Source organism: Pseudophryne corroboree, chromosome 1 (assembly GCF_028390025.1).
Source record: "Pseudophryne corroboree isolate aPseCor3 chromosome 1, aPseCor3.hap2, whole genome shotgun sequence".
NCBI lineage: Eukaryota > Metazoa > Chordata > Amphibia > Anura > Myobatrachidae > Pseudophryne > Pseudophryne corroboree.
In genome coordinates, this window is record NC_086444.1 from 876728387 (window position 1) to 876743409 (window position 15023).

The window sequence follows — 15023 nt, forward strand, 5'->3', positions numbered from 1 at the left end:
CCCTGTCTGAGGGAGCAATTGGCAAGGCAGATTTTAGGAACCGGTGGGGTGGGGAGGCCTCGAATTCCAGCTTGTACCCCTGAGATACTATTTGCAGGATCCAGGGATCCACCTGTGAGCGAACCCACTGATCGCTGAAATTTTTGAGGCGACCCCCCACCGTACCTGGCTCCGCCTGTGGAGCCCCACCGTCATGCGGCGGACTTGGAAGAGGAAGCGGGGGAGGACTTTTGCTCCTGGGAACCTGCTGTTTGTTGCAGCCTTTTTCCCCTACCTCTGCCTCTGGACAGAAAAGACCCGCCTTTTCCACGCCTGTTTTTCTGGGTCCGAAAGGACTGAACCTGATAAAACGGCGCCTTCTTAGGCTGTGAGGGGACATGGGGTAAAAATGCTGACTTCCCAGACGTTGCTGTGGAAACTAGGGCCCTCATTCCGAGTTGTTCGCTCGTTCTTTTTCATCGCATCGCAGTGAAAATCCGCTTAGTACGCATGCGCAAAGTTCGCACTGCGACTGCGCCAAGTAACTTTACTATGAAGAAAGTATTTTTACTCACGGCTTTTTCTTCGCTCCGGCGATCGTAATGTGATTGACAGGAAATGGGTGTTACTGGGCGGAAACACGGCGTTTCAGGGGCGTGTGGCTGAAAACGCTACCGTTTCCGGAAAAAACGCAGGAGTGGCCGGAGAAATGGTGGGAGTGCCTGGGCGAACGCTGGGTGTGTTTGTGACGTCAACCAGGAACGACAAGCACTGAACTGATCGCACAGGCAGAGTAAGTCTGGAGCTACTCTGAAACTGCTAAGTAGTTAGTAATCGCAATATTGCGAATACATCGGTCGCAATTTTAAGAAGCTAAGATTCACTCCCAGTAGGCGGCGGCTTAGCGTGTGTAACTCTGCTAAATTCGCCTTGCGACCGATCAACTCGGAATGAGGGCCTAGGTCCGAGAGACCATCCCCAAATAATTCCTCACCCTTATATGGCAACACTTCCATGTGCTTTTTAGAATCTGCATCTCCTGTCCACTGGCGAGTCCATAAGCCTCTCCTAGCAGAAATGGACAATGCACTTACTTTAGATGCCAGTCGGCAGATTTCCCTCTGTGCATCTCTCATATATAAGACTGAGTCTTTTATATGGTCTATGGTTAACAGGATCGTGTCTCTGTCTAATGGCCCTCATTCCGAGTTGTTCGCTCGTTCTTTTTCATCGCATCGCAGTGAAAATCTGCTTAGTACGCATGCGCAATGTTCGCACTGCGACTGCGCCAAGTAACTTTACTATGAAGAAAGTATTTTTACTCACGGCTTTTTCTTCGCTCCGGCGATCGTAATGTGATTGACAGGAAATGGGTGTTTCTGGGCGGAAACACGGCGTTTCAGGGGCGTGTGGCTGAAAACGCTACCGTTTCCGGAAAAAACGCAGGAGTGGCCGGAGAAACGGTGGGAGTGCCTGGGCGAACGCTGGGTGTGTTTGTGACGTCAACCAGGAACGACAAGCACTGAAATGATCGCACAGGCAGAGTAAGTCTGGAGCTACTCTGAAACTGCTAAGTAGTTAGTAATCGCATTATTGCGAATACATCGGTCGCAATTTTAAGAAGCTAAGATTCACTCCCAGTAGGCGGCGGCTTAGCGTGTGTAACTCTGCTAAATTCGCCTTGCGACCGATCAACTCGGAATGAGGGCCAATGTGTCAATATTTTCTGACAGTTTATCTGACCAAGCAGCGGCAGCACTGCACATCCAAGCTGACGCAATAGCTGGCCTAAGTATAATGCCTGTGTGTGTATATACAGACTTCAGGATCGCCTCCTGCTTTCTATCAGCAGGTTCCTTGAGGGCGGCCGTATCCGGAGACGGTAGTGCCACCTTTTTTGACAAACGTGTGAGCGCTTTATCCACTCTAGGGGGTGTTTCCCAACGTGACCAATCCTCTGGCGGGAAAGGGAACGCCATTAGTACCTTCTTAGGAATTACCAATTTTTTATCAGGGAAAGCCCACGCTTCTTCACACACTTCATTTAATTCATCTGATGGGGGAAAAACTACGGGTAGTTTTTTCTCTCCAAACATAATACCCTTTTTAGTGGTACCAGTAGTTATATCAGAAATGTTTAACACCTCTTTCATTGCCTCAATCATACAGTGAATGGCCTTAGTGGGCATCAGGTTTGACTCATCGTCGTCGACACTGGTGTCAGTATCAGTGTCGACATCTGGGTCTGCTTGTGGTAGCGGGCGTTTTAGAGCCCCTGACGACCCATGCGACGCCTGGGCAGGCACGAGTTGAGAAGTCGGCTGTCCCACATTTGGCATGTCGTCGATTTTCTTATATAAGGAGTCTATACGTGCACTCATTACTTTCCATAAGCCCATCCACTCAGGTGTCTGCCCCGCAGGGGGTGACATCCCTTCTAAAGGCATCTGCTCCGCCTCCACATCATTATCCTCATCAAACATGTCGACACATCCGTACCGACACACCGCACACACACAAGGAATGCTCCGAATGAGGACAGGACCCACAAAAGCCCTTTGGGGGGACAGAGTGAGAGTATGCAAGCACACACCAGAGCGCTATATAATGCAGGGACTAACTGAGTTATGTCCCCTATAGCTGCTTTTTATATTATATATGTATTGCGCCCAAATTTAGTGCCCCCCCTCTCTGTTTTTACCCTGTTCTGAAGTGTAGACTGCAGGGGAGAGCCAGGGAGCTTCCTTCCAGCGGATCTGTGAAGGAGAAATGGCGCCAGTGTGTCTGAGGGAGATAGCTCCGCCCCTTTTCCGCGGCCTATTCTCCCGCTTTTTCCAGGATTCTGGCAGGGGAATTTACCACATATATAGCCTCTAGGGCTATATATTGTGGTATTTTTGCCAGCCAAGGTGTTTTTATTGCAGCTCAGGGCGCCCCCCCCCAGCGCCCTGCACCCTCAGTGACCGGAGTGTGAAGTGTGCATGAGGAGCAATGGCGCACAGCTGCAGTGCTGTGCGCTACCTTGGTGAAGACTGATGTCTTCTGCCGCCGTTTTTCCGGACCTCTTCTTGCTTCTGGCTCTGTAAGGGGGACGGCGGCGCGGCTCCGGGACCGAACACCAAGGACTGGGCCTGCGGTCGATCCCTCTGGAGCTAATGGTGTCCAGTAGCCTAAGAAGCCCAATCCGGCTGCAAGCAGGCGAGTTCGCTTCTTCTCCCCTTAGTCCCTCGCTGCAGTGAGCCTGTTGCCAGCAGGTCTCACTGAAAATAAAAAACCTAAAACTATACTTTCTTTCTAAGGGCTCAGGAGAGCCCCTAGTGTGCATCCAACCTCGGCCGGGCACGAAATCTAACTGAGGCTTGGAGGAGGGTCATAGTGGGAGGAGCCAGTGCACACCAGGTAGTCCTAAATCTTTCTAGAGTGCCCAGCCTCCTTCGGAGCCCGCTATTCCCCATGGTCCTTACGGAGTTACCAGCATCCACTAGGACGTTAGAGAAATAAGAATTTACTCACCGGTAATTCTATTTCTCGTAGTCCGTAGTGGATGCTGGGGACTCCGTAAGGACCATGGGGAATAGCAGCTCCGCAGGAGACTGGGCACAACTAAAGAAAGCTTTAGGACCACCTGGTGAGCACTGGCTCCTCCCACTATGACCCTCCTCCAGACCTCAGTTAGAATCTTGTGCCCGGCTGAGCTGGATGCACACTAGGGGCTCTCCTGAGCTCCTAGAAAAGAAAGTATATTTTAGGTTTTTTATTTTCAGTGAGATCTGCTGGCAACAGACTCACTGCTACGAGGGACTAAGGGGAGAAGAAGTGAACCTACCTGCTTGCAGTTAGTTTGGGCTTCTCAGGCTACTGGACACCATTAGCTCCAGAGGGATCGAACACAGGACCCGACCTCGATCGTCCGGTCCCGGAGCCGCGCCGCCGTCCCCCTTACAGAGCCAGAAGCATGAAGATGGTCCTGAAAATCGGCGGCAGAAGACTTCGGTCTTCAACAAGGTAGCGCACAGCACTGCAGCTGTGCGCCATTGCTCCTCATGCACACCTCACACTCCGGTCACTGATGGGTGCAGGGCGCTGGGGGGGGGGGGGGGCGCCCTGAGCAGCAATATTAACACCTTGGCTGGCAAATAATCACAATATATAGTACTAGAGCCTATATATGTGAAAAATACCCCTGCCAGGATCCATAAAAAAGCGGGAGAAAGTCCGCCGAAAAAGGGACGGGGCTATCTCCCTCAGCACACTGGCGCCATTTTTCCCTCACAGCTCCGCTGGAAGGATCGCTCCCAGGCTCTCCCCTGCAGTTTCAAGACTACAAAGGGTTAAAAAGAGAGGGGGGGCACTAAATTTAGGCTCAGCAGTATATATATAAGCAGCTATAAGGGAAAATCACTCAGTTATAGTGTTCATCCCTGTGTTATATAGCGCTCTGGTGTGTGCTGGCATACTCTCTCTCTGTCTCCCCAAAGGGCTTTGTGGGGTCCTGTCCTCTGTCAGAACATTCCCTGTGTGTGTGCGTTGTGTCGGTACGGCTGTATCGACATGTTTGAGGAGGAGGCTTATGTGGAGGCGGAGCAGATGCCGATAAATGTGGTCACCCCCTGCGGGGTCGACACCTGAGTGGATGGTTATGTGGAAGGAATTACGCGACAGTGTTGACTTCTTACATAAAAGGTTTGACGACATACCAAATATGGGACAGCCGGCTTCTCAGCCTGTACCTGCCCAGGCGTCTCAAAAGCCATCAGGGGCTCTAAAACGCCCGCTACCTCAGATGGCAGACACAGATGTCGACACGGATACTGACTCCAGTGTCGACGACGATGAGACTAATGTAACTTCCAATAGGGCCACACGTTAAATGATTGAGGCAATGAAAAATGTGTTGCACATTTCTGATGTTACCCCAGGAACCACAAAAAAGGGTATTATGTTTGGAGAGAGAAAACTACCAGTAGTTTTTCCTCCATCTGAGGAATTAAATGAAGTGTGTGAAGAAGCGTGGGCTTCCCCCGATAAGAAACTGGTAATTTCTAAAAGGTTACTAATGACGTACCCTTTCCCGCCAGAGGATAGGTCACGTTGGGAAACATCCCCTAGGGTGGATAAAGCGCTCACACGTTTGTCAAAAAAGGTGGCACTACCGTCTCCGGATACGGCCGCCCTAAAGGAGCCTGCTGATAGGAAGCAGGAGGCTATCCTGAAGTCTGTATATACACACACAGGTATTATACTGAGACCAGCTATTGCTTCAGCATGGATGTGCAGTGCTGCAGCTGCGTGGTCAGATTCCCTGTCGGAAAATATTGATACCCTAGACAGGGACACTATATTGCTAACCGTAGAGCATATTAAAGACGCAGTCTTATACATGAGAGATGCACAGAGGGATATTTGCCGTCTGGCATCTAAAATAAGTGCAATGTCCATTTCTGCCAGGAGAGGGTTATGGACTCGGCAGTGGACAGGTGATGCAGATTCTAAAAGGCACATGGAAGTTTTGCCTTATAAGGGTGAGGAATTTTTCGGGGATGGTCTCTCGGACCTCGTTTCCACAGCAACAGCTGGGAAGTCAGCATTTTTACCCCATGCTCCCTCACAGCCAAAGAAAGCACCGTATTATCAGGTACAGTCCTTTCGGCCCCATAAGGGCAAGCGGGTTAAAGGCGCGTCCTTTCTGCCCAGAGGCAGAGGTAGAGGGAAAAAGCTGCAGCATACAGCCAGTTCCCAGGAGCAAAAGTCCTCCCCCGCTTCCTCCAAGTCCGCCGCATGACGCTGGGGCTCCACAGGCGGAGCCAGGTACGGTGGGGGCCCGTCTCAAAAACTTCAGCAATCAGTGGGCTCGCTCCCGGGTGGATCCCTGGATCCTTCAAGTAGTATCTCAGGGGTACAAGCTGGAATTCGAGACGTCTCCCCCCCGCCGTTTCCTCAAATCTGCCTTGCCAACAACTCCCTCAGGCAGGGAGGCAGTGCTAGAGGCGATTCACAAGCTGTATTCCCAGCAGGTGATAGTCAAGGTGCCCCTCCTTCAACAAGGACGGGGTTACTATTCCACAATGTTTGTGGTACCGAAACCGGACGGTTCGGTGAGACCCATTTTAAATTTGAAATCCTTGAACACATATATAAAAAAATTTAAGTTCAAGATGGAATCGCTCAGGGCGGTTATTGCAAGCCTGGATGAGGGGGATTACATGGTATCACTGGACATCAAGGATGCTTACCTGCATGTCCCCATTTACCATCCTCACCAGGAGTACCTCAGATTTGTGGTACAGGATTGTCATTACCAATTCCAGACGTTGCCGTTTGGTCTGTCCACGGCACCGAGGGTATTTACCAAGGTAATGGCCGAAATGATGATACTCCTTCGAAAAAAGGGAGTTTTAATTATCCCGTACTTGGACGATCTCCTGATAAAGACGAGGTCCAGGGAGCAGTTGTTGGTCGGGGTAGCACTATCTCGGGAGGTGCTACAACAGCACGGTTGGATTCTAAATATTCCAAAGTCACAGCTGGTCCCTACGACACGTCTACTGTTCCTGGGGATGGTTCTGGACACAGAACAGAAAAAAGTGTTTCTCCCGGAGGAGAAGGCCAAGGAGCTGTCATCTCTAGTCAGAGGCCTCCTAAAACCAAAACAGGTGTCGGTGCATCACTGCACGCGAGTCCTGGGAAAAATGGTAGCTTCCTACGAAGCAATTCCATTCGGCAGGTTCCATGCAAGGACTTTTCAGTGGGACCTGTTGGACAAGTGCTCCGGATCGCATCTTCAGATGCATCGGCTGATAACCCTGTCTCCAAGGACCAGGGTGTCTCTGCTGTGGTGGCTGCAAAGTGCTCATCTTCAAGAGGGCCGCAGATTCGGCATACAGGACTGGGTCCTGGTGACCACGGATGCCAGCCTTCGAGGCTGGGGGGCAGTCACACAGGGAAGAAACTTCCAAGGACTATGGTCTAGAGATGAGCGCCTGAAATTTTTCGGGTTTTGTGTTTTGGTTTTGGGTTCGGTTCCGCGGCCGTGTTTTGGGTTCGAACGCGTTTTGGCAAAACCTCACCGAATTTTTTTTGTCGGATTCGGGTGTGTTTTGGATTCGGGTGTTTTTTTCAAAAAACACTAAAAAACAGCTTAAATCATAGAATTTGGGGGTCATTTTGATCCCAAAGTATTATTAACCTCAAAAACCATAATTTACACTCATTTTCAGTCTATTCTGAATACCTCACACCTCACAATATTATTTTTAGTCCTAAAATTTGCACCGAGGTCGCTGTGTGAGTAAGATAAGCGACCCTAGTGGCCGACACAAACACCGGGCCCATCTAGGAGTGGCACTGCAGTGTCACGCAGGATGTCCCTTCCAAAAAACCCTCCCCAAACAGCACATGACGCAAAGAAAAAAAGAGGCGCAATGAGGTAGCTGTGTGAGTAAGATTAGCGACCCTAGTGGCCGACACAAACACCGGGCCCATCTAGGAGTGGCACTGCAGTGTCACGCAGGATGGCCCTTCCAAAAAACCCTCCCCAAACAGCACATGACGCAAAGAAAAAAAGAGGCGCAATGAGGTAGCTGTGTGAGTAAGATTAGCGACCCTAGTGGCCGACACAAACACCGGGCCCATCTAGGAGTGGCACTGCAGTGTCACGCAGGATGTCCCTTCCAAAAAACCCTCCCCAAACAGCACATGACGCAAAGAAAAAAAGAGGCGCAATGAGGTAGCTGTGTGAGTAAGATTAGCGACCCTAGTGGCCGACACAAACACCGGGCCCATCTAGGAGTGGCACTGCAGTGTCACGCAGGATGTCCCTTCCAAAAAACCCTCCCCAAACAGCACATGACGCAAAGAAAAAAAGAGGCGCAATGAGGTAGCTGACTGTGTGAGTAAGATTAGCGACCCTAGTGGCCGACACAAACACCGGGCCCATTTAGGAGTGGCACTGCAGTGTCACGCAGGATGTCCCTTCCAAAAAACCCTCCCCAATCAGCACATGATGCAAAGAAAAAGAAAAGAAAAAAGAGGTGCAAGATGGAATTGTCCTTGGGCCCTCCCACCCACCCTTATGTTGTATAAACAAAACAGGACATGCACACTTTAACCAACCCATCATTTCAGTGACAGGGTCTGCCACACGACTGTGACTGATATGACGGGTTGGTTTGGACCCCCCCAAAAAAGAAGCAATTAATCTCTCCTTGCACAAACTGGCTCTACAGAGGCAAGATGTCCACCTCATCATCACCCTCCGATATATCACCGTGTACATCCCCCTCCTCACAGATTATCAATTCGTCCCCACTGGAATCCACCATCTCAGCTCCCTGTGTACTTTGTGGAGGCAATTGCTGCTGGTCAATGTCTCCGCGGAGGAATTGATTATAATTCATTTTAATGAACATCATCTTCTCCACATTTTCTGGATGTAACCTCGTACGCCGATTGCTGACAAGGTGAGCGGCGGCACTAAACACTCTTTCGGAGTACACACTTGTGGGAGGGCAACTTAGGTAGAATAAAGCCAGTTTGTGCAAGGGCCTCCAAATTGCCTCTTTTTCCTGCCAGTATAAGTACGGACTGTGTGACGTGCCTACTTGGATGCGGTCACTCATATAATCCTCCACCATTCTATCAATGTTGAGAGAATCATATGCAGTGACAGTAGACGACATGTCCGTAATCGTTGTCAGGTCCTTCAGTCCGGACCAGATGTCAGCATCAGCAGTCGCTCCAGACTGCCCTGCATCACCGCCAGCGGGTGGGCTCGGAATTCTGAGCCTTTTCCTCGCACCCCCAGTTGCGGGAGAATGTGAAGGAGGAGATGTTGACAGGTCGCGTTCCGCTTGACTTGACAATTTTGTCACCAGCATGTCTTTCAACCCCAGCAGACTTGTGTCTGCCGGAAAGAGAGATCCAAGGTAGGCTTTAAATCTAGGATCGAGCACGGTGGCCAAAATGTAGTGCTCTGATTTCAACAGATTGACCACCCGTGAATCCTTGTTAAGCGAATTAAGGGCTCCATCCACAAGTCCCACATGCCTAGCGGAATCGCTCCGTGTTAGCTCCTCCTTCAATGTCTCCAGCTTCTTCTGCAAAAGCCTGATGAGGGGAATGACCTGACTCAGGCTGGCAGTGTCTGAACTGACTTCACGTGTGGCAAGTTCAAAGGGCATCAGAACCTTGCACAACGTTGAAATCATTCTCCACTGCGCTTGAGACAGGTGCATTCCACCTACTATATCGTGCTCAATTGTATAGGCTTGAATGGCCTTTTGCTGCTCCTCCAACCTCTGAAGCATATAGAGGGTTGAATTCCACCTCGTTACCACTTCTTGCTTCAGATGATGGCAGGGCAGGTTCAGTAGTTTTTGGTGGTGCTCCAGTCTTCTGTACGTGGTGCCTGTACGCCGAAAGTGTCCCGCAATTCTTCTGGCCACCGACAGCATCTCTTGCACGCCCCTGTCGTTTTTAAAAAAATTCTGCACCACCAAATTCAAGGTATGTGCAAAACATGGGACGTGCTGGAATTTGCCCATATTTAATGCACACACAATATTGCTGGCGTTGTCCGATGCCACAAATCCACAGGAGAGTCCAATTGGGGTAAGCCATTCCGCGATGATCTTCCTCAGTTGCCGTAAGAGGTTTTCAGCTGTGTGCGTATTCTGGAAAGCGGTGATACAAAGCGTAGCCTGCCTAGGAAAGAGTTGGCGTTTGCGAGATGCTGCTACTGGTGCCGCCGCTGCTGTTCTTGCGGCGGGAGTCCATACATCTACCCAGTGGGCTGTCACAGTCATATAGTCCTGACCCTGCCCTGCTCCACTTGTCCACATGTCCGTGGTTAAGTGGACATTGGGTACAACTGCATTTTTTAGGACACTGGTGAGTCTTTTTCTGACGTCCGTGTACATTCTCGGTATCGCCTGCCTAGAGAAGTGGAACCTAGATGGTATTTGGTAACGGGGGCACACTGCCTCAATAAATTGTCTAGTTCCCTGTGAACTAACGGCGGATACCGGACGCACGTCTAACACCAACATAGTTGTCAAGGCCTCAGTTATCCGCTTTGCAGTAGGATGACTGCTGTGATATTTCATCTTCCTCGCAAAGGACTGTTGAACAGTCAATTGCTTACTGGAAGTAGTACAAGTGGGCTTACGACTTCCCCTCTGGGATGACCATCGACTCCCAGCGGCAACAACAGCAGCGCCAGCAGCAGTAGGCGTTACACGCAAGGATGCATCGGAGGAATCCCAGGCAGGAGAGGACTCGTCAGAATTGCCAGTGACATGGCCTGCAGGACTATTGGCATTCCTGGGGAAGGAGGAAATTGACACTGAGGGAGTTGGTGGGGTGGTTTGCGTGAGCTTGGTTACAAGAGGAAGGGATTTACTGGTCAGTGGACTGCTTCCGCTGTCACCCAAAGTTTTTGAACTTGTCACTGACTTATTATGAATGCGCTGCAGGTGACGTATAAGGGAGGATGTTCCGAGGTGGTTAACGTCCTTACCCCTACTTATTACAGCTTGACAAAGGGAACACACGGCTTGACACCTGTTGTCCGCATTTCTGGTGAAATACCTCCACACCGAAGAGCTGATTTTTTTGGTATTTTCACCTGGCATGTCAATGGCCATATTCCTCCCACGGACAACAGGTGTCTCCCCGGGTGCCTGACTTAAACAAACCACCTCACCATCAGAATCCTCCTGGTCAATTTCCTCCCCAGCGCCAGCAACACCCATATCCTCCTCATCCTGGTGTACTTCAACACTGACATCTTCAATCTGACTATCAGGAACTGGACTGCGGGTGCTCCTTCCAGCACTTGCAGGGGGCGTGCAAATGGTGGAAGGCGCATGCTCTTCACGTCCAGTGTTGGGAAGGTCAGGCATCGCAACCGACACAATTGGACTCTCCTTGTGGATTTGGGATTTCGAAGAATGCACAGTTCTTTGCTGTGCTGCTTTTGCCAGCTTGAGTCTTTTCATTTTTCTAGCGAGAGGCTGAGTGCTTCCATCCTCATGTGAAGCTGAACCACTAGCCATGAACATAGGCCAGGGCCTCAGCCGTTCCTTGCCACTCCGTGTCGTAAATGGCATATTGGCAAGTTTACGCTTCTCCTCCGACAATTTTATTTTAGGTTTTGGAGTCCTTTTTTTTCTGATATTTGGTGTTTTGGATTTGACATGCTCTGTACTATGACATTGGGCATCGGCCTTGGCAGACGACGTTGCTGGCATTTCATCGTCTCGGCCATGACTAGTGGCAGCAGCTTCAGCACGAGGTGGAAGTGGATCTTGATCTTTCCCTAATTTTGGAACCTCAACATTTTTGTTCTCCATATTTTAATAGGCACAACTAAAAGGCACCTCAGGTAAACAATGGAGATGGATACTAGTATACAATTATGGACTGCCTGCCGAGTGCAGACACAGAGGTAGCCACAGCCGTGAACTACCGTACTGTACTGTGTCTGCTGCTAATATAGACTGCTTGATAAAGAGATAGTATACTCGTAACTAGTATGTATGTATAAAGAAAGAAAGAAAAACCACGGTTAGGTGGTATATACAATTATGGACGGGCTGCCGAGTGCCGACACAGAGGTAGCCACAGCCGTGAACTACCGCACTGTACTGTGTCTGCTGCTAGTATAGACTGGTTGATAAAGAGATAGTATACTCGTAACTAGTATGACTATAAAGAAAGAAAAAAAAACCACGGTTAGGTGGTATATACAATTATGGACGGGCTGCCGAGTGCCGACACAGAGGTAGCCACAGCCGTGAACTACCGCACTGTACTGTGTCTGCTGCTAATATATAGACTGGTTGATAAAGAGATAGTATACTCGTAACTAGTATGTATGTATAAAGAAAGAAAAAAAAACCACGGTTAGGTGGTATATACAATTATGGACGGGCTGCCGAGTGCCGACACAGAGGTAGCCACAGCCGTGAACTACCGCACTGTACTGTGTCTGCTGCTAATATAGACTGGTTGATAAAGAGATAGTATACTCGTAACTAGTATGTATGTATAAAGAAAGAAAAAAAAAACACGGTTAGGTGGTATATACAATTATGGACGGGCTGCCGAGTGCCGACACAGAGGTAGCCACAGCCGTGAACTACCGCACTGTACTGTGTCTGCTGCTAATATATAGACTGGTTGATAAAGAGATAGTATACTCGTAACTAGTATGTATGTATAAAGAAAGAAAAAAAAACCACGGTTAGGTGGTATATACAATTATGGACGGGCTGCCGAGTGCCGACACAGAGGTAGCCACAGCCGTGAACTACCGCACTGTACTGTGTCTGCTGCTAATATATAGACTGGTTGATAAAGAGATAGTATACTCGTAACTAGTATGTATGTATAAAGAAAGAAAGAAAAACCACGGTTAGGTGGTATATACAATTATGGACGGGCTGCCGAGTGCCGACACAGAGGTAGCCACAGCCGTGAACTACCGCACTGTACTGTGTCTGCTGCTAATATAGACTGGTTGATAAAGAGATAGTATACTCGTAACTAGTATGTATGTATAAAGAAAGAAAAAAAAACCACGGTTAGGTGGTATATACAATTATGGACGGGCTGCCGAGTGCCGACACAGAGGTAGCCACAGCCGTGAACTACCGCACTGTACTGTGTCTGCTGCTAATATAGACTGGTTGATAAAGAGATAGTATACTCGTAACTAGTATGTATGTATAAAGAAAGAAAAAAAAACCACGGTTAGGTGGTATATACAATTATGGACGGGCTGCCGAGTGCCGACACAGAGGTAGCCACAGCCGTGAACTACCGCACTGTACTGTGTCTGCTGCTAATATAGACTGGTTGATAAAGAGATAGTATACTCGTAACTAGTATGACTATAAAGAAAGAAAAAAAAACCACGGTTAGGTGGTATATACAATTATGGACGGGCTGCCGAGTGCCGACACAGAGGTAGCCACAGCCGTGAACTACCGCACTGTACTGTGTCTGCTGCTAATATAGACTGGTTGATAAAGAGATAGTATACTACTAATATTATATATACTGGTGGTCAGGTCACTGGTCACTAGTCACACTGGCAGTGGCACTCCTGCAGCAAAAGTGTGCACTGTTTAATTTTAATATAATATTATGTACTCCTGGCTCCTGCTATAACCTATAACTGGCACTGCAGTGCTCCCCAGTCTCCCCCACAATTATAAGCTGTGTGAGCTGAGCACAGTCAGATATATATATACATTGATGCAGCACACTGGGCTGAGCAGTGCACACAGATATGGTATGTGACTGAGTCACTGTGTGTATCGTTTTTTTCAGGCAGAGAACGGATATATTAAATAAAACAAACAACTGCACTGTCTGGTGGTCACTGTGGTCGTCAGTCACTAAACTCTGCACTCTCTTCTACAGTATCACACTCAGGTCAATCTCTCTCTCTCTCTCTCTCTCAACCCTAATCTAAATGGAGAGGACGCCAGCCACGTCCTCTCCCTATCAATCTCAATGCACGTGTGAAAATGGCGGCGACGCGCGGCTCCTTATATAGAATCCGAGTCTCGCGATAGAATCCGAGCCTCGCGAGAATCCGACAGCGTCATGATGACGTTCGGGCGCGCTCGGGTTAACCGAGCAAGGCGGGAAGATCCGAGTCGCTCGGACCCGTGAAAAAAAACATGAAGTTCGGGCTGGTTCGGATTCAGAGAAACCGAACCCGCTCATCTCTACTATGGTCAAGTCAGGAGACTTCCCTACACATAAATATTCTGGAACTGAGGGCCATTTTCAATGCCCTAAGTCAGGCAAAACCCCTGCTTCAAAACCAGCCGGTACTGATCCAGTCAGACAACATCACGGCAGTCGCCCATGTAAACCGACAGGGCGGCACAAGAAGCAAGACAGCGATGGCAGAAGCCACAAGGATTCTCCGATGGGCGGAAAATCACGTGTTAGCACTGTCAGCAGTGTTCATTCCGGGAGTGGACAACTGGGAAGCAGACTTCCTCAGCAGGCACGATCTTCACCCGGGAGAGTGGGGACTTCATCCAGAAGTCTTCCAACTGATTGTGAACCGTTGGGAAAGGCCACAGGTGGACATGATGGCGTCCCGCCTAAACAAAAAGCTAGAAAGATATTGCGCCAGGTCAAGAGACCCTCAGGCGATAGCTGTGGACGCTCTAGTGACACCGTGGGTGTACCGGTCGGTTTATGTGTTCCCTCCTCTTCCTCTCATACCCAAGGTACTGAGGATAATAAGGAGAAGAGGAGTAAGAACCTTTACTCATTGTTCCGGATTGGCCAAGAAGAGCTTGGTACCCGGAACTTCAAGAAATGATCTCAGAGGACACATGGCCTCTGCCGCTCAGACAGGACCTGCTGCAGCAGGGGCCCTGTCTGTTCCAAGACTTACCGCGGCTGCGTTTGACGGCATGGCGGTTGAACACCGGATCCTGAAGGAAAAGGGCATTCCGGAGGAAGTCATTCCTACGCTGATTAAAGCTAGGAAAGAAGTGACCGCAAACCATTATCACCGCATTTGGCGAAAATATGTTGCGTGGTGTGAGGCCAGGAAAGCCCCAACGGAGGAATTTCAGCTGGGCCGTTTTCTGTACTTCCTACAGTCGGGGGTGACTATGGGCCTAAAATTGGGTTCCATTAAGGTCCAGATTTCGGCTCTATCGATTTTCTTCCAGAGAGAACTGGCTTTGCTACCTGAAGTTCAGACTTTTGTTAAGGGAGTGCTGCATATTCAGCCCCCTTTTGTGCCTCCAGTGGCACCTTGGGATCTCAACGTGGTGTTGGATTTCTAAAAGTCACATTGGTTTGAGCCACTTAAAACCGTGGAATTAAAATATCTCACGTGGAAAGTGGTCATGCTGTTGGCCTTGGCTTCGGCCAGGCGTGTGTCAGAATTGGCGGCTTTGTCATGTAAAAGCCCTTATCTAATTTTCCATATGGATAGGGCAGAATTGAGGACTCGTCCCCAGTTTCTCCCTAAGGTGGTATCAGCCTTTCATTTGAACCAACCT